The 20,479-nt window shown below is 42.4% G+C and overlaps 1 long non-coding RNA gene across 2 annotated transcripts in view; it reads right to left on the reverse strand.

The window, feature by feature from the left end:
- Positions 1-3,246: 3,246 nt before the first annotated feature.
- The window catches only part of LOC122173548 (uncharacterized), a 133,497-nt gene continuing 116,264 nt past the window's right edge, over positions 3,247-20,479 (reverse strand). The window contains exons 3-4 of one of the 2 annotated variants that reach the window (XR_010599415.1): positions 12,826-13,351; positions 3,247-11,841 (exon numbers count right to left, since the gene is read on the reverse strand). This is a non-coding gene — a long non-coding RNA (uncharacterized LOC122173548). Of the gene's footprint in view, positions 13,352-20,479 lie in introns of both variants that reach the window. The other variant, XR_010599414.1, reaches the window with a different exon arrangement.

Here is a 20,479-nt window from a genome sequence, read left to right on the forward strand (position 1 = left end):
CACCATTCAGTGCTTATTATTTGCACTGCACAAAAATTGTAACTGTGGTACTGACACAAAATTCAGGTGTTTCTTACTTTCTATTATAGTTTTTCCTTGAATTTTCAGCGTGCTTTTTCTTTCCCTAAATTGATAACTCATGAGTCTGTTACATATTATTTTTGTTTCTTTTTTGTTACATAAACTGGATGAGTTCAAAATCACTTGATTTTTCTGGAAGAAGAAATTGAATTTTCACTCCTGTATCTGTTATTTTTGTCTTGCAGGTCAACAAACTCCTCAGAAATTGCATCAATCTCTAATTACCAATCTATGTAAGATTAATCAAGATTAATGCTTGACTGGTGTTGTTTTTACCATTTTTCTAGAGATAATGTCTCAGGGCAATTTTTGTATGTATGCTTAGAACCAGTCCAATAAAAATTAAAACTTAATGATTTTCCTCTGGATTTCGTGATGTGGCCTAGCTGTGGCCTAGCTGTAGTTTAAAATATCATGTGAAGCAACTATATGGTTTAGAATATTACGTACATTTATAATTTCAAAATTGTCATAATTATCCAAGATCTTGACATTAAAGTGTCCATATTGCTTTATTTTTTATTTGTTATCAATTATAGAGCATAGTGCCTGCATGTATTTTCAGATGGCTAATGTATAGCATAGGCTAAATATTTGTTTTGAAAACATTTATGGACAAGGTTTATCTATTTTTAGAGTTTATTAAAATTTCACAACATTTGATGGGTGGATTCTCTCCCATATCTGAGCTCTGCTCCATGCAGGAAAGAGGTATAAGGCAACGAATCACTGGGACCGCAGGTACCATGTCTGCCAGCTGTTTGCCAGGTGAGAGCTCCCAGCGGTATTCTAAATTGGCAAATTACACACAGAATCTGGTTCCTTTGCACCACCTGAGACCATCTGTGGGCCCCTTACTGAATGAGGGAGGCAACCTAGTGACCGAGGATGTGGAAAAAGCTAATGTACTCAATGATTTTTTTGCCTCTGTCTTCACGAACAAGGTCAGCTCCCAGATTGCTGCACTGGGCAGTACAGTATGGGGAGAAGGTGACCAGCCCTCTGTGGAGAAAGAAGTGATTCGGGACTATTTAGAAAAACTGGACGTGCACAAGTCCATGGGGCTGGATGCGCTGCATCCGAGGGTGCTAAAGGAGTTGTCGGGTGAGATTGCAGAGCCATTAGCCATTATTTTTGAAAACTCATGGCGATCGGGGGAGGTCCCAGATAACTGGAAAAAGGCTAATGTAGTGCCCATCTTTAAAAAAGGGAAGAAGGAGGATCCGGGGAACTACAGGCCAGTCAGCCTCACCTCAGTCCCCGGAAAAATCATGGAGCAGGTCCTCAAGGAATCAATTATGAAACACTTAGAGGAGAGGAAAGTGATCAGGAACAGTCAGCATGGATTCACGAAGGGGAAGTCGTGCCTGACTAACCTAATTGCCTTCTATGATGAGATAACTGGCTCTGTGGATGAGGGGAAAGCAGTGGATGTGTTATTCCTTGACTTTAGCAAAGCTTTTGATACGGTCTCCCACAGTATTCTTGCCGCCAAGTTAAAGAAGTATGGGCTGGATGAATGGACTGTAAGGTGGATAGAAAGCTGGCTAGATCGCCGGGCTCAATGGGTAGTGATCAATGGCTCCATGTCTAGTTGGCAGCCGGTTTCAAGCGGAGTGCCCTAAGGGTTGGTCCTGGGGCCGGTTTTGTTTAATATCTTTATTAATGATCTGGAGGATGGTGTGGACTGCACTCTCAGCAAGTTTGCAGATGACACTAAACTAGGAGGCGTGGTAGATGCACTAGAGGGTAGGGATCGGATACAGAGGGACCTAGACAAATTAGAGGATTGGGCCAAAAATAACCTGATGAGGTTCAACAAGAACAAGTGCAGAGTCCTGCACTTAGGACGGAAGAATCCCATGCACTGCTACAGACTAGGGACCGAATGGCTAGGTAGCAGTTCTGCAGAAAAGGACCTAGGGGTCACAGTGGACGAGAAGCTGGATATGAGTCAACAGTGTGCTCTTGTTGCCAAGAAGGCTAACGGCATTTTGGGCTGTATAAGTAGGGGCATTGCCAGCAGATCGAGGAACGTGATCGTTCCCCTTTATTCGACATTGGTGAGGCCTCATCTGGAATACTGTGTCCAGTTTTGGGCCCCACACTACAAGAAGGATGTGGAAAAATTGGAAAGAGTCCAACGGAGGGCAACAAAAATGATTAGGGGTCTGGAGCACATGACTTATGAGGAGAGGCTGAGGGAACTGGGATTGTTTAGTCTCCAGAAGAGAAGAATGAGGGGGGAATTTGATAGCAGCCTTCAACTACCTGAAGGGGGGTTCCAAAGAGGATGGAGCTTGGCTGTTCTCAGTGGTGGCAGATGACAGAACAAGGAGCAATGGTCTCAAGTTGCAGTGGGGGAGGTCCAGGTTGGATATTAGGAAAAACTATTTCACTAGGAGGGTGGTGAAACACTGGAATGCGTTACCTAGGGAGGTGGTGGAGTCTCCTTCCTTGGAGGCTTTTAAGGCCCGGCTTGACAAAGCCCTGGCTGGGATGATTTAGTTGGGAATTGGTCCTGCTTTGAGCAGGGGGTTGGACTAGATCCCTTCCAACCCTTGAGGTCCCTTCCAACCCTGATATTCTATGATTCTATGATCACTGATCCTCTTACCCTATGTGGTTCTCCCTTAGAGTTGATCCAGGTATAATAGATTATTATTAATATTAGTAACAATCTACTCTTCATTCCTGCCCCAGGGCTATGTGAAGCTTAAGATGGCCTCTCCCTCTTTCTCCCTTAAAGCATAATCAATGTCCTACAATGCTAGTGTGACAGTTGTCACTGGAGGAGCCACACTGAGATTGCTCAATCAGGGCAAACTTCAAAGAATGGGGCAGACAATCCCAAAATCTGGTGATTATTCTAATACTTAGATTCACTAAGCCAGAAACAAAACAGCTCCTACAATACCTAATTGGTTACCCAGAAACCAAAAACAGAGCTCACTTAAAGCAACCTAGCCTTTGGGCTCCCAGCCAGACAGCCAAATCAAATATGATGAGGATTACTGAAAAATCTTGTTCATCATATATAAAGTACTACCAATCGCAAGAGATCGGACACCTTACCCACCAGGTCAATGAATATTTAAGATCTTACTTACAGCCAAATCTTATTAACTACACTAAGATTTATTTAAAAAGAAAAGGGAGAGAGGATTGTGGTTAAAAAATCATAACACATACAAACATGATTAAAGTTCTTAGGTCAGTTTTATAGTAGAGATGGTGAGCTGCTGAGTTGCAAAAAGTTCCTTCAAAATCAGTTCCAGAGATTATAGTCCAAATAGGCAGTCCATATGGAGAGTTTGTTCAAATTCTTCCATGAGAAGTAGCAGGATAATCCAGACTGGAGCTAGAGACCTCAGTCTTGCGACCCAAGTTTCCCTCAAGCTTCCTTAAGCAGATCTGAGATGGCAGGATCAGGTCCTAGAGTTCTTTTATAGATCTCTGGCAGCCTACGATAGCCTCTTGACAGCATGATAACACAACAAGCATTCCTTGAATGAAGAACACATAGTGCTTGTGGCGTTGAAGTAAAACCTCCTATTTCCTATGTATACACAAGTAAACTAGTAGTATTAATTAACATAAGGCAATAATCTATTCAAACTATCAAGGCATTCCATTATGACACAGACAATTTAAACCGAAGACAATATATGTAAAACTATTTCTTTCAATATCTTACATCTTAGATCTTAAGGTTAAGTGAACCATTCACAAGCATAAATAATGTAATTAAGACATGAAAGTGAATTAGCATCCACAAGCTAATCTGGTTACATGGTTAACATCTAACAAGATATAGGTAAACACACAAATATAATTAGCATTTACCTCTAATTCTCTAACATGGCTTTGTTAGCTATTTATAAGGAATGGCCCTAATTGCCATTTTTATATTTTTGCTAATATGTCTTTAAAGGTTGAATTTGGGTCATTTACCCTTCTAGTTGCTTAAACTTTTCTGCCTCAGTGTCACAGCTAGCTATCCAGACATAACCCTAAAAAACAAAGGCTTATAGGTTTGTGAACAAAAACATACCTTCCATCCTTCCCCTCCTCGGGAATTGATCTTAAGTTGTTGTCATCTTAACAAAGCTTAATACCAGATCCAGACTTTATTGGAGTTAATGGAGAGCCTCCTATTTATTACAGTAGGATTTGAATCCGGCTTTTTGAAACTATAGATAAGTAGGCAGATAGATTAGGTAACACTGTTTTTGATGTCTAATGAAATGGATGATGGGAAGCGCAGTAGGTTCTCTACTACCTATTCAGTGTGTGGGAACTGATTTCACTGCAGTTACACCTGGGATGCATTTGACCCACCATGACAACTAAAAATAAAAAGGGGAGGTTTCTTATATCTCATTTGTTTTATAGGCTGGCTGCATTTTGTTTCATCATCAGAAATTTAAATTCTCCCTAACCCGAGCTTTCTAACCCTCAGAGCTTTTCTTAATGCTTTCGATGTACTGTGCTTTGTGGTTTGCTCTGTTTTATTCTCAGAAAATGTTAGAAAAGATTCATTACTGCTTAAAACCATTACTGCATTAAAATCTCGATATAGATTCCAGGGAAAAACCTACATTTCCAATTGCACCTTCAATTACTAAGAGGTAGCTTTCAAAATTGTATCTTAGCATTTTTATTTTGCCTCTGAACTACTGTCTCTGCCTTTTGCATCTGCCTTAGAATATCTTTTAAAGCCAAGCCTTCCCACATATCAATGTAGGCATTTTTCTCTTTGATTAACGTGTTAATGTCAGGTGAAAGGAGACTTTGACTTGTAACATTTCTCAGTATTTGGAAAAGGCAGGATATTGCACAAACATAGGCCTGTGATTATGTTTGGGAAACCAAAGAATTAGATGAGCATTAAATGCAGACATAGCATATGCATGCCCTTTCTAGTCACAAAGAAAGTACTTTTAGGCACTAGTTTCACAAAGGTATGTAGGCATTTGATGCTGTGTCACAGCACCTAACTTTTAGTCACCAAGAAAATCACAGGAACAGGAACAATGCTGCAATTCATAAACTCGGAGTTAGGTGCCAAGGCTCCTGATACAATGGAGGGTGAGAAAAAGGTGCCTTTTCTTAGACTGTGATTCACAAAATCCAGCATGTTAGGTGGCTCCCTGCCTAAACTATCCAATGGGAGATGCTGACCAGAGGTTGTGTGCTAAGAACCACCCATCTCACAGAGGTGAGCATCTAAGGACTGCAGGGTGGTGCTTATCTCTGCTTGTGATTTACACCTGGCAACCCTCTTTGGAGTTAAGTGCCTAAAGGTTTTGTGACTCATAGTGGAGCCTAAAACTGGGACTTAGGTGCCTACATACTTTTATCAATCTGAGCCAATAGGATTAGAACTGGAAACCTAAGAGACACCCATTCTTAGTCCCTTATTCCCACTGAAGCCTCCCATGAGCCTTTGTGGACCTCTTCTGGCTCAATATTAGCCTTGGATGTTCAAATATGATTGGATGTTGCTGACTGCTTCTATCAATTACTGGAAATATAGTTAATTTTTCTGTATAAGAAATTAATGTGTGTATCAGAGCTGTGGATATGATTGGACCATATTTCTTAAAAGTGGGATGATTCAAGTTTTATTTATCTATATAGATAGATATATAAAATAGGGATCTTGTGTTTTCATTTTGGATTAAGTTATTCATGATTAAATCTTAGTCAGAGCATGCCAGCTTAATATAAATGTAGATGAATATCCACGTACCCCATCATCAAAAGCTTGCCAAACAACAGCCTGTGTCTTCAGAGAGGAGGCAAATTAGTCAGCTAGTGAGAGACTACCAGAATGATTTATGCAGTAAATACAGATTTTGCAATAGATGTTTTGAAATGTAGTTTAGAAAATGCATAGGATTAAAAAAATTAGAAGTAAATATTTACTTAGTGCATGTGTTGTTAAAGCCATTCCTTGTTTTGTTGGTACCTGTATTAATTCTTTCCTGTATGATAAGTTTATATTGGGTTGCTTTATAAACCTTTAGATACATTTTATAATTTAAGCAGAGGTTGTAGAACTAATTCAGATCAAATCACTTTTTCTCTGAGATTTTGTATATGTCTCAACCTGAACACAGAATCATAGAATATCAGGGTTGGAAGGGACCTCAGGAGGTCATCTAGTCCAGGGATCGGCAACCTTTCAGAAGTGGTGTGCCGAGTCTTCATTTATTCACTCTAATTTAAGGTTTTGTGTGCCAGTAATACATTTTAATGTTTTTAGAAGCTCTCTTTCTATAAGTCTATAATATATAACTAAACTATTGTTGTATGTAAAGTAAATAAGGTTTTTAAAATGTTTAAGAAGCTTTATTTAAAATTAAATTAAAATGCAGAGCCCCCCGGACCAGTGGCCAGGACCCAGGCAGTGTGAGTGCCATTGAAAATCAGCTCATGTGCTGCCTTTGGCATGTGTGCCATAGGTTGGCTACCCCTGATCTAGTCCAACCTGCTGCTCAAAGCAGGGCTAATCCCCAGAAAGATTTTTGCCACAGATCCCTAAATGGCCCCATTAAGGATTGAACTCACAGCCTTGGGTTTAGTAGGCCAATGCTCAAACCATTGAGCTATCCCTCCCTCTTTATTAAATCAAACTGTAGGAATGTTAAGATAGAGAGACATATAAGTAACACTTTAGGAGAAGTTGTAGGAGAAAGATCAACTAAATGTATCATAGAATCTTAGGGTTGGAAGGGACATCAGGAGAGCATCTAGTGCAACCCCCAGACAGATTTTTTTTTAAACCCCAGTTCCCTAAATGGCCCCCTCAAGGATTGAACTCATAACTCTGGGTTTAGCCTCCTTTCATGTTCAAAAATACTTAACTCTCTTTTTCTCACTGCTCCCTTCTTGTTCTATTCCAAAGCAGAAATCTTGATACACTAGAGAAAGAGGCTGCCCTGACCTAAAAGCAGTGTCAGTTACCTTATAAAGGGACCTAAATTGTAGACCAAAGATTTTTGTATAGGTTTTGGATAAACAGCCACATCTCTGAGAGCCTGTTGAAATCAAGCTTTTTAACATTCATCTTTTTGACATTAATTAACCTTTTGAACATTATTTTGACTAGAGCTGGTTGAATAATTCATTACAAGTAATACTCATTGCAAATTTTGGCACTTTGTCTAGCAAATAGTTACACAGGGGAAAAAAAACATTATTGCACCATTTTAATCATTGTTGTCCACCTTTAAGCATTAATTGTAATTCTCTCTGATTCCTTTTGCCTTTTTGTACCTCTTCCTTTCCCCTAGAGATCACTACATCTTCCAATATAGGTGTCGTGGTTGCTGGGGTGGCTGCAACCTATGGTCCCTTCCTGGTTTCTCTGAATGTACATTTAGGAATCAGGCCTCGTGCCTTTACCTCTCCTGTGGTGGAATCACATGATTTCTCCCACTCCTAGACCAGGCGCTGGGCTGCAATACCTCATGTATTGATCATACTTACCTAGCAGGTCTGATTGGGTGTGGAACCTGCGGTTTTTCTCCTTTAGGCATCTGTGACCACTGGCATATATAGTGCCCAGACATGCTCCTTAAAATGAAAGTGCTGTTTTGTTTATTTCAACAATAGGAACAAAAAAAATAGAGAACAAGGATTTAAAGCAACCAACAGTCGACATGCATGTCTCTTACTTAAGCCCTATCATACTGTGATAGTGACATAGGCAAATATAACTTCTTCAGACATCCCAGTGGGTCCTGTGTGTCAGGATGTCAGTCTACTTTCCCCAAAGAACTCCCAATAACCACCTCATCTCTGGAGAGAGTATCTTACAATCCATCCAGAGTCTCGTTCTTCTTCTCTCTTCCAATCGTTGACTGTACCATTATCATTAACACAAGGACAACAGAAATGGAAGATTTATACAGCCTGATGGGGAACAACAGTTAAAGTGACAGTGTTACTGTATATTGGACTGTTAAAACAAGGGTAAAGAGCATCAAAGAGTGGGGGGAGACTTTGTAAAAAACAAACTTTACATGTGAATTTTAAATGGCACTTCAGCATTCAGAAAAGGGCTGAGGAGAAACTGCAACTTGGGAAGTATAGCATGCAAAGTTGGCCAGGGCATTCCGCACAAGTGGGGCTCACAGAAAGCAACTTGTGCAAATAGGGTGCTGATGGAGCTAACCAGCAGGTGTTCAATTGATGTCCCAAAATGAGTGCACAAACAGCTATGTGAGACAAGGTGTTTTGCACAGAGACTGGAATTTTCCACACCAACTTGCAAGAATTCAAAAGCGATGCCTCGCCTTTTGATTGGCTAGTGAGAGGAGATGCTTTCATTTTGGTTGGACATTTCAAGTCTTTGTCAGAAGTACTGTTTGATTGGTCCATGCCTAACACTCAAAGAAGAGGAACTAAGCTCCCAGCAGAAATGGGACAAAATATCCTGTGTCCTACAGCACATCTCTTCCTGAAAGCCGAAGACACCTGGAAAGGGGAAAAGACTGAGCTCCAGGGCCCTGAGACTTACTCTGAGGCTCTGAGACTTACTCCCCTCACCAGGTCTCAGAGCCTGGTCCCAAGCCTGAGCCCAAACATCTACACTACTATTTTTTGCCCCACAGCATGAGTCCCACAAGACTGAGTCAGTTGCCCTGGGCGCTGAGACTTGCTGCTACGAGTTGTTTTTGTTTGCTATGTAGATGTACCTTTTCTCTTCTCCAGCAGCTCAGGTTGCCCACTAGAGCACTAGAAAAACCTATAGTCAAGTCTGCCATCCGCTCCACATGTGTTTGCAATGTAAACCCCTTCTGTGAACAGTAACTGAGCTGACAGCTGAGCAAAGTTCTGGTGATACGTAACACACAGACTTTCTCTTGGGTGATGAACCAAATCAGTCAACTGATTACTTCCTGAAACTGGGTCCCTAATTAGTAAGGAAGTGTACAAGGTTGTGTATGAGATGATAATGAGGGTTCCTTTTGGCCTTAAGGTCTATGCATGTTAAAGATTGTCACAGAGTTACAGCGTGTCCTTGTTTTGTAACAGGTTCCAATCAAGAGTGCTGTAAAGTAGCTTTGAATATGAACAAGATATTACTCTTAACTAAGGTTGTAAAACATTATATATGTCTTCCATAGTTAATGGTTCCATACTCCCTTTCGAGTTCTAGGTGTATTCAGACATAAAATATAACTGAGCTCAATGTCTACACTACAAACTTGTCGACTTCAGTTAAGTCAATATCCAGTCGCCGCAGTAATAAAGTCAGTAGTGCGTGTCCACACCACACTCCTTGTGTCGGTGGAGTGCATCCTCATTAGCAACACTTGCATCGATGCAGAGAGCAGTGCTCTGTGGGCAGCTATCCCATAGTGCAACTCATTGCAGGGGGATTTGGGAAGGGCTTGCAATGTCTCATGGGACCAAAGCATTCTTGCAGGGGGGATTGGGAACATGGCTTCAATGTCCCTTGATGCAGTTTTCTTCTTCTCTGCCTCTCTCCCTCCCTCCCTCTCTCCCTCCCCTGATTTCAACTGCAACCCATAATATTTCACACCTTTTTTCAAAAGGCTGGCATAGCCACGCGTACGCCATCTCCTGAGAAGCATGGACCCCGCTCAGCTATTGTGCACTATAGCTGTGAGCATTACAAACACCATGCTCCTTATCCTGCAGTATTTCCAGAGCCATGAGATGACCCACCGTGCAGAACATGGCAATGTCCTTCAAGCAGCCCTACTGAAAGCCATAGAATGAAACAATTCCTGGCTGCTGCTAGCAGACATGCAGCAGCTGAACATGGTGGGAGCACCGTTTCTGGTCCCGAGAAACAAGCACTGTCTGTGGGATCGCATCATTATGAAGTTATGGGATGACGAGCAGTATCTACAGAACGTTCTAGGAACTGTGTGTGGAGCTCTCCTCAGCCCTGAAGTGCAGCAACACTAAAATGAGACCTGCTCTGACAGTGGAGAAGTGAGTGGCAATTGCTGTGTGGAAGCTTGCAAAACCAGACTACTACCAGTCAGTGGGGAATCAATTTGCAGTTGGTAAATCTGCCGTGGGGGCTGTTGTGATCCAATTATGCAAGGCCACTAATTGTCTTTTGCTAAGAAGGGTTGTGATTCTGGGCAATGTGCAAGACATACTGGATGGTTTTGCCGCAATGGGATTTCCTAACTGCGATGGGGAGATAGATGGAATGCATCTCCCCTATCTTGGCACTAGACCACCTTGAGAAAGATTACATAAAAAGAAGGGGATACTTTTCAATGATGTTACAAGCACTGGTGGATCACTGGGGACATTTTACCAACATCAGCGTGGGATGGTCAGGGAAGGTGCATAACACGTGCATCTTTAAGAACACAGAAATCTGCAAGTAGGGACTTTGTTTCTGGAGTGCAGAATAACCATTGGTGTTGTTAAAATGGAAGTAGTGATCCTTGGAGACCCAGCCGACCCCTTACTCCCAGGGCTCATGAAGCTGGACACTGGACACCTGGACAGCAGCAAGAATTGGTTCAACAATAGGCTCAGCAGGTGAAGAATGGTGGTGGAATGTGCCTTTGGCCATTTAAAGAGTTGCTGGTGCAATTTGCTTACTAGGTTAGACCTCAGTGAAAGCAATATCCCCATGGTTATAGCTGCCTGCTGTGTGCTTCATAATATCTGTGAGACAAAGGGATAGAAATTTCCATAGGGGTGGGGTGTGGAGGCAGGATATGCTGTCAGTTAATAATGAGCAGCCAGACACCAGGGCTATAAGAAGAGCTCAGCGTCGAGCACTACACCTCACAAAGGCTTTGAAAACCCATTTCAGTAATGACCCACAGTACTGCTGCTTGCTTCTCTGTATTGTGCCTTCCTGTAGTGCGAACCTTGCTATGACTGCTGGTTTTGCCAGAAGCTGAGAATGGGTGACAGGGGATGGATCACCTGCTGATTACCTGTTCTGTTCATTCCCTCTGAATCACCTGGCATTGGTCATTTTTGGAAGACAGGATACTGGGCTAGATGGCCCATTGGTCTGACCCAATATGGCCGTTCTTATGTCCTTATGGTTTTGTCTCCAGCATATCCTCTTCATTGCCTCAGTTTCCCTGTCCCTCTCCTTCTCCCCCCCCCCCCCCAGTTTACATTAATAAAGATTATTTCATGCTGAAGACATGGACTTTTATTGCACAAGCGTACTGAAACTTAAAAATCACGAAAAGAATTGAACATTGGACAGACAGTGGAATAAAATTTGGAGGGAAAAAACATCCATCTAGTCTTTAAAAGCACAGTGGCCTTGCCTGTCACACATCGGATGTGCGGCTTTTATTCTTAGGACCCTCCCCCAGGGTTGAACGGAAGGGATATTGCATTTCCCCCCCTTGCCTCCTGGAATGTTTGAGAGAGGGGGAATAGGCAATGTTGGAATGCCATTCTGCAGGGGCTGCAGAGGGATTCTAGCCTCAAGGTGTTTCTCCTGAAGGTCAGCCACATGCCTCAACATGTCTGTTTGTTCCTTCAGAATCCCCAGCATCTCCTGCTGCATGTCATGCTCATTCTCCTGGACTGCTCTCCTGCTCGCCATGTCCATGTCCAGTTTTTCAGAGGGAGAAATCCTCCACGCTCTTTGCTTGGTGTCCGCTGTCCCAGAGGCATTCATAATCTCATTAAACATGTCCTCATGCATTCTTTTTGACCTTCATCTTATCTTATAGAGCCTCTCCACCGGTGTGGAAGAAGAGCTGAAGGCCACACTTTCAGCTGTAGGCCATGGAAAGCATAAAGCAACCATTGTCAATGCAGACCAAGGGTCTAGTGCAGAGTTGCTATCTAAAAATCACTCCCCTTATTCCATGGAAGTGTGAGGCAAAACATTTTCATTTACACAAGGTAGTCATTGAACCAGTTTGCTGTCCCAGTCATGGTGAGTATGGCCTAGGGGTCATGGGCACCAGACCATCAGCAGCATTGGATGGGCAACCCGTGGCAGGACCAGAGGTGGGCAGGGAGCCATGCCACCACTCCTTTGTAATGTGGGCATTGTCTGAAGTTCGGGGACCAGGGTTGACCCTCCCAAACTGAAAGCCTTGGCAGTGACTGCATTAGGGTGTGTGTGCTTGTGATGGCAAGTGGTGACTACAAAATTTCTCTTTCCTCAACCCGGTGCTAGCTGTCACCAGAGGCTTGCAGTTTCTAAAGTCAACACCAGCCTCTGCCACCCAAACTACAGCCATGTTTTGGAAACTGTGGGTGAAGGGGCAGAAAATCACAATGTGGGACGGGGAGCACAGGCACTGTTGTTTGCGATCTGAGCAACTGAGTGAAAACTACCACCATGTCCCCTAAGTGACCCTAGCTAATATCATTCTCCGGAGGGTAACAGAGGGGGCAAGAGAAAAGATGCTGCAAGCATCCATGTACAGACCGCATCCTTGTACTGTGATGATGCCAGCTGAATTAATACTGGAGTGGCATGGGATAGTGTCCTACAAGGTGGAAGAAATAAAGCTCCCCAGAAACCTTCTGCAATGGATTGCAGAGTACCTCCATGAAAGTTTTCTGGAGATTTCTATGGAGGATTCCCAAGATTCCTGTGTGTACATAACCAGTCTTTTTCATGGGGCATCTTCTGCCTAGACGATGCGGCCACTGGGATAGCCACTCCACCTCACCTTGTTAATTTCAATTAAAAATAGAATATAAAAACATGTGACCCCAAAATATTACTTGGAATTGCATACTCACCAGAAGTTCCTTCCCCAGCATCACACTCGGCTATGACGCTGTTCTGCGACTGGCTGGACTGCTCGGGGGTTACAAAGAGCTCCTAGTTCTCCAGGAGAATGGATTCCCTACTCCCCTGTCTCCCATTCTCCTCCAAGACCACCTCCTCAGTGTTGTCTGCACTGGCTCGGCACTCCTGCTCCTCAGAGGCATCCATGCTGCTCTTGGAGGTCATGGTGGGGTCGCTGCTGAGAATCACATGCAGCTCCTTGTAGAAGCAGCATGTCTGCGGTGCTGCACCAGAGTGACTGTTCATCTCCCTTGCCTTCTGGTACACCTGCTGCATGTCTCTGGTGTAGCCATTCTCCCCCATATCCCGTGCAAACTACTCAGAGATGTCTATGTTTCTACAGTTGTACCAGAGCGGTGCCTGCACAGCCTTTTCTCCCCACAGACCAAGTAGATCCACCGCCTCCTGTGTACTCCAGCTGGAACATGTTTGGAGTGTGGATCCGCCACGATCAGCTGGCCAGGCGAGCCCTCCATGCTAAAAAACAAGAAATGGAAATTCAAAAGTTCCTGGTCCTTTATTGGGGGAGAGGTTGTTTCCTGTGTACCTAGCTGCTATGCAGCAGAATTCAAAACCTCTACCAGAGTGGTCATAGCAGAGCATTGTGGGACACCTCCTGGAGGCCAGTTAAGTTGATGTAAGCAACACAGTGTCTATACTGCCTCTACGTCAATTTAAGCACTACACCTCTCATGGAAGTGAAGTAATTAAGTCGACATAGCAGGGAAATTACGTCAGTGGAAGGGACCTGGTAATATAGACACATTCATTATTAGGTCAACATAGGTCGACATAAGGTCCATGGAGCACTTGATGGTCTGAAAAGATCTGGTTTGTCACATGGTTTGATTTTGTTTCCAGCTGGCAAATCACATTAAAAGAAAGCTAGGAGAAATATTTTCCTAATATGTCCATGCTAATAATTCCTTGTAAGAAATTTCCATTATTGGTACACAGATGTTATGGCATCACAAGTGAGAGGGAAAGCTGTCTCCAGAAACAATCTCTCTAGTAAGATGTGGTCTATACCATAAAAGTGATAGAGAACTCCTGGACTAGAGACTTTTTGGAAATGGAAAGCTTAGATTTTGAGCAACAAAAAAAATAATCTGCAATTATGCAGCAATTTACATGCTGTGTAATCACATTATACACAGTGTAATGCTCTATTTAAATGGTCTCCCTTGGCATTTAAGACTGAAACTTTTGTCCAGCAATTACTCATTTCTGAACATTGTCAGAGTACATATGACATTAACTGTACTTATGCTAAAATTTCAGATGTGAAAATATTGAACCAAGCTTCTTTTAGACTACAAAGATCATCAATATGATACAATCTTCTAGTGACAATGTTTGGAAAGGAGCGTAAATGGTGCAATTGTAACCCACACACCTCCTGGGTGTGGCAATTTGTCCCATCTAGTAGCACCAAGACCACTTAGAGAGAGAGAGATTAATGAGTTTGCTCTACAGTCTTAGCTAAGGCCATATAGCTTTCAGCTCATGCACTAAGCTCCAGAGGTCCCAGGTTCAATCCCACCTGCTGATGACCGGGGTTTGTTGGTGTTACATAATACAGCAAGTGCTTTGATTAATTAGTGACACAGAATCTTGGTTTAATTTAAAAAATAAATAAAAGTGAAAACTGCCAATTAGGAGGACATTGTGAGGATGGAAAACAGCCCGTACTATAATACTACAAATAAATATAAACAGGCTAAACCTATGGAAGACTGTCATCACTGACAGTGTCAAACAGCCAGTATTGATGTTAATAGTGCATAAATCAGGAAGGAGTCTTGTAGGAAGGGTAACTCACAGGAATATGGGTGAGAAAGGGCTATGTGGTAAAATACATATTCTGGTGGTGGTGATGGTAATGATGGGCTCCTCCAAAGGTCTGATTATCCAGTCTGAACCTTGCAAGGAAGAACCGTTATGAGATTATGGCCCAAGACTGAGACGTAAGAGCTCTGGGTTCTGTTCCCAACTCTGATACAGCCTTTCTGCATGATGTTATCTGTGCCTTAGTTTCCCCAGATGCAACAAAGTGTGATGGGGTGTATGAACCTCACACTGGAAAAGAAGAGGTTAAAGAGCTTCTCTGGGCCCAGGAAACACTGCATCTGCAAAGCCTGCACATGCTGGAGAAACAGCGTAAAAGCGGAGCAGAGTAGCTCAGTGGCAGTCAGCCAGGCAGTGTAGGTGAGTTGACCTGTGCTCTGAGCTCCTGGGAAGGAGCACCACAGGAGATCTTTCTGTCTGAGGCCTGGTGATAGTGCCCTGGCCAGGCCTAGAATGAAAGGACCGGTGACTTTCTAAAGATTGATACTTTATCTTCAGCTATTTACTTTACTTTGTGAGAAGAGAGAACACTGGTAGGAAGTGATCCAGGGAGGTAGCCGCATAGCACCCCAGGGTGTAGGGCTTAGTTGCTCATCATTGGGCCCTGTATTGGAGCCTAGTAGAGAGACTGGGCCTGGGCTCCCTAGGAAAGCTAAAGAGGGGCAATACTAGAGGTCTATCCCTTGGTGGGGAACCTAGTTGGGAGAAGATCTTGAAGTTACAACGATCTGGACCACAAGACTCTGACCCAAGGGGAAAATACTGAATCCTTTGCTGAATTCTGAAGACTTCCCCATTATCAGGCTGTTTATATGTCCCCTGAAAGGGGTGGAATTGAAAGTGTGACCTGGGCGGAGGGCTGAGTCACTCAAAGGACAGACCACCACAGGATGGAGCTGTAATAAGAAAAGGGGGATGCCACGGAGGAAGACCACCTGCCACACTCCCACCTGGCCACTAGGTGGCACTGGTCATGACATCAGGGTAATAACATTTCCCAGCATCACAGGGAATATGTTAGGTTAAATGCATTAATGTTTGTAAAACTCTTTAAGATCCTCAGATGAAAAGCACTGAAGAAGTTGGGAAGCTAACACCATGCTGTAAAGATTGTGATGGTAGGCCTCTCCATGATCATCTTTGGGGGCAAATCCTGGAGATTAAGTTCATGCTGTTAAGAAGGCTCCAGTTTACTCAAGCCGGTGACCTGAGCTTTGCCATCCACAAAATGCTGAATAATTGCAGCTGCTGCAGTAGGTTCTATGAGAAATGGCTATCCTCGAGAGAGTGTGGTTGTATTGCATTAAGGGCTGTGTAGATCAGGACCAGAATGTTGTCAGCGGATCTTGTTCTCAATGAGGAAACAGTGCACATTGTGGATCATTGGTGTAACATTGTCTCCTCAACTGCAATGTACTTACTTGTCAGCATGTTATCTAACCTCGGGTAGAATTTAATTCCAGTCTCTTAGCCTGGAGGTGACAAATGCACGGACGGCTGCAGTCCAGTTATCATTAGAAAGAAAAATACAGAGTATTTTTATTTTTCTTTAGCTAAAGATGGAAGATGATGCTTTTGGTGACCACTATCTGCAATAAATTCATCATTATAATGAGACTGTACATGTGTCAATTTCAGCAATGGTTGACGGGGAAAAAGCAGAAATGATTTGTATTGACTGTGCTGTTTAGTTTTGATAATGTCAATGTTTTGTTTTGAAAAAGTAAAAATGTTTAATTTAGATTATAATTTCAATTTATTTCAACTTTTATATTAAAATTAATATGTATATATGCATTATATAGTTATGTTAAATATTTTAATATAAAAGTCAAAAATATATGAATCAAAATGGTAGTCAAAATAATGTTTTAACCTTCTCAAAACAAAATGTTTTGAGATTATCTAAACAAATTATTTAAAAAAATATAAACAAAAATTCAATGGTCCAGAATAAAAAAAAATGATTTTTTTGTTTAACAGGACACTTCAAATTTTCAGCTTTGTTCCAATTTGTAATTTTTTTTTTTTTTTTGGTAAAATGTCAAATTCCTGTGGAACAGAAATTCCAGCTTTAGTATCAACAATTTGCTCTTATACACTGCCTTGAGGAGGTTGTCAGTCAATGCAATTAATGTTATTTCTTTGCCATGATTTGGCCTACAGATAGGTTATGAGGAGTCTAGGATGCCAGGGGAGGTCAGTTATTACACTGCTGTACAGCCAAAATGCTTCTGAAATAAATGTAGTCAAACTTTACTAATTCTGGGTCACTGAGAACGAAAATGATGCTTAAAATTGTTGATTGGCTCTAGTTTTCAAGATATGCTATTGGGTCAGTATATACGACCCTTGACTTGGGAATGGCGGAGGATAAGTGAGTTATAAAGGGAAGGGATCTCAATTTAAACCAGAAATGACTAAAATACATCTTTGACTGGATCTATGAATAAATCTATGACTGGGTTTGGACAGTACTTGCTTTTTAGGCAAAACAATGAATGATGCAATCTGAAGCTGGTATTGCGTCATACATGATATGAATTGCATCATGTTATTCCTAGAAGTCATGGATGATGCAATCATAACGAAGCTTACATCACTCTGCTGAACAAATTGCCCTATATCAACTCTAGAACTCATACAGTGTCATGCTGTCTTATTTGTCAGTGTTTGATTTTGCAAAGGGAGACATTTCTGTTTAGCCAAAGTGAGCAGAGATGCCTCGTACTTGTGTGAACAGTGCAGATAACTTCTGCTATGTTTGTGGTGAAGTGACTTTTGCATCACAAAAGCGCAGTATAACCACTATGGTTAAGAAAGCCTATCACCTTTATTTTGGCTGCAAAATTGGAGATCAGGACAAGAGGTGGGCCCCACACATATGCTGCAACACTTGTGCAACAAATCTTCGCCAGTGGTTGAACAGGAAAAGGAAATCTATGCCTTTTGCAGTGCCAATGATTTGGAGAGAGCCAACAGATCATACCAGCAATTGTTACTTCTACATGGTGCCTCCAGTTGGGAAAGGTGCGTCAAAGAAGAAAAAGTGGACTGTGCATTATCCAAACACTCCATCAGCTATACCCCACGGAGAAGGACTGCCAGTTCCTGATGCACCAAAATCATTCTCACTTGAGTCAGACGAGGAAGAGGAAGAGGATGAAACTTCTGGTCCTGAACCATCACTGTCACAGGACCCACATTTTCTCCCATCCTCCTCTTCTGAACCACACCTCATAACACAAGGTGAACTGAATGACCTTGTCAGGGATTTGGAACTACCCAAGAGTAAGGCAGAGCTGTTGGGCTCCAAACTACAGCAGTGGAATCAGGTTGTTGGTGGAAAACCTCCTCAAGGCATACAAAAGCCTTGGTTGCAACACGTCACTAAAGATACATTTTTTGCACTCTCATCTAGATTTTTTTCCACCGAACTGCGGAGCAGTGAGCGATGAGCACGGCGAGCGATTTCACCAGGACATTGCAACAAAGGAGAAACGCTATCAGGGCAAATGGAGCCCATCAATGCTTGCAGACTATTGCTGGACAGTGACAAGAGATGCTCCATTTAATGAATATAAGAGACAAGCCAAGAAGCGCCGAATAGACACTGAATAGGACTAAACTATGTACATAATAGTTTTTTGCCTTTTGTTTCTTAATAAATTTTATTTATATAACCCTTTTGCTGATTTTTAAAGTGTTACATAAACAGGACAGGTGAAATATTATCATGTAAAGCAACCATAAACACATGAAAAGACCTAGGTTTACAATTTATGATTAAAACTCTACTATCTACACAATATACATAGACATAAAATGTAAAAACTTAAATATCTTAGAAACAGTAGCCAATCAGTTGTTTTCGTTGTCATATTTGAATTCAGCACATCAAAATACATAATAAATAGCACATTTTATCTCTGAAGCAGACGACGTCTCAAAAATTGTAGACCAGTGTTATTGGAGTTGGTTTGCTACCATACTGGCTAGGAATGGGAGGTTTGAATGCAGAGGGCATTTAATGAGATCATTGACAATGAGAATGGAGTTTAAAAAAAAACAGGCCCATTGACAAAGTGTTTTAGACTAATATGATGCCCTTTCTGAGGGAGGTGTCGACAATCTCCCTCAGGAATTGGCCAACACATTCTCTGCTAGCTTTGACCAACGAGGAGAGGCAAGGGGCCAGCTTATATGGAGTGCCACAATATTTAGGCAAGGCTTCTTGCATATTTGTGTGCAATATTGGATGGATGGGAATTTAGCTGCAGCCTGCCTTGGCTTGTTTACCTTAGAGCTCAAACAACTGTCACCAATGCACTTGATTTCTCTCAGTGGAGATGATGTACCTGGAGAGTTCCCCATAGTTAATCAAATTTTAATTGTTTTGCTTAACTTAATTTTTTTTAAAGCATCACTGTTTATTTCTTTATAAACATAAACACAGATTAATAGCTAGTTAGCTTCAGGTTTGACCTCACTGAAGGAAAATATGAAGCACTGTATCTGGTAATTGCTTTTGTTTGTACTTTCCAAGAGCTTTGAGTCCTTGTGGAATTAGTACTGCTTGGTATATGTAAACAGCCATGAAAGACATTTCATAGGAACTAATTGGGTAGATATTAGTAATATTGCAGGTAAATGAGTTTTTAAATGGAAAAGCTTCCATTGAAGGTTAAATCTAATTGTTTGTTTGTGTGTGTGTGTGGGGGGGATTCATTGCAGACCCTAAGACGCCTGAAGAGACTGTTTAAGTCAATTTGCCGAAGCAGGCTTTCATTAGAGCTAGAATAAGAGCAGTGCTGTAATCAGTACATGAATCTAAACAAATTCAGATAACTGGTGTTATTCATAGACCATATTCATAGACTCAGAACCATAGGGTTAGAAGGGACCACATGGGTCATTTAGTCTCTCCCCCTGCCAAGATGCAGAATTTGTTGTGTCTAAACCATCCAAGACAGATGGCTATCCATCCATCCACCCATTCATAATTTCTTAACAGAAAAGAATTGGAGTGAGGATTTTTCAATAGTGTAATACAAAAAGGCATGCAAGCATCTTTAGTTTTCCACTCTGAACATAAGCTCAGCCTCGTTCATAGTGAACAGCTATCCCAGGGGTGGCCAACCTGTGGCTCCGGAGCCACATGCAGCTCTTCAGAGGTTAATATGCTGCTCCTTGCATAGGCGCTGACTCTGAGACTGAAGCTACAGATGCTAACTTTCCAATGTGCTGTGGGGTCCTCACTGCTCAACCCCCTGCTCTGCCCCAGGTCCTGCCACCACTCCACCCCTTCCCCCAAGGCTCCTGCCCCTTCCCCTGAGCCTGCCATGCCCTCGCTCCTCCCCTTTCCCCACCAGAGCCTCCTGTGCACCACAAAACAGCTGACTGCGGCAGACGGGAGGCGTGGGGAAGGAGGGGGAGGCGCTGATTGGCGGGGCTGCCGGTGGGCGGGAGGCGCTGGGGGCTGGAGGAGGATAGTAGATGAGGGGCTGCTGACGTATTACTGTAGCTCTTTCGCAATGTTCATTGGTAAATTCTGGCTCCTTCTCAGGCTCAGCTTGGCCATCCCTGATCTATCCTATCACACTAATCTGCACAAACTGACTCCCAACCAGTATGACTGTTATTTGCAACAGAAGGCCAAGGATTGAATAGATATGGAGAATGAACTCTCCTCCCAGTACAGATGTGGTCCCTCCAAGTGAGAGTTGAGGCACACTGGCAGAGCACTGGAAAAGCTTG

Source organism: Chrysemys picta, chromosome 3 (genome assembly GCF_011386835.1).
Source record: "Chrysemys picta bellii isolate R12L10 chromosome 3, ASM1138683v2, whole genome shotgun sequence".
In the NCBI taxonomy this organism is placed as follows: domain Eukaryota; kingdom Metazoa; phylum Chordata; order Testudines; family Emydidae; genus Chrysemys; species Chrysemys picta.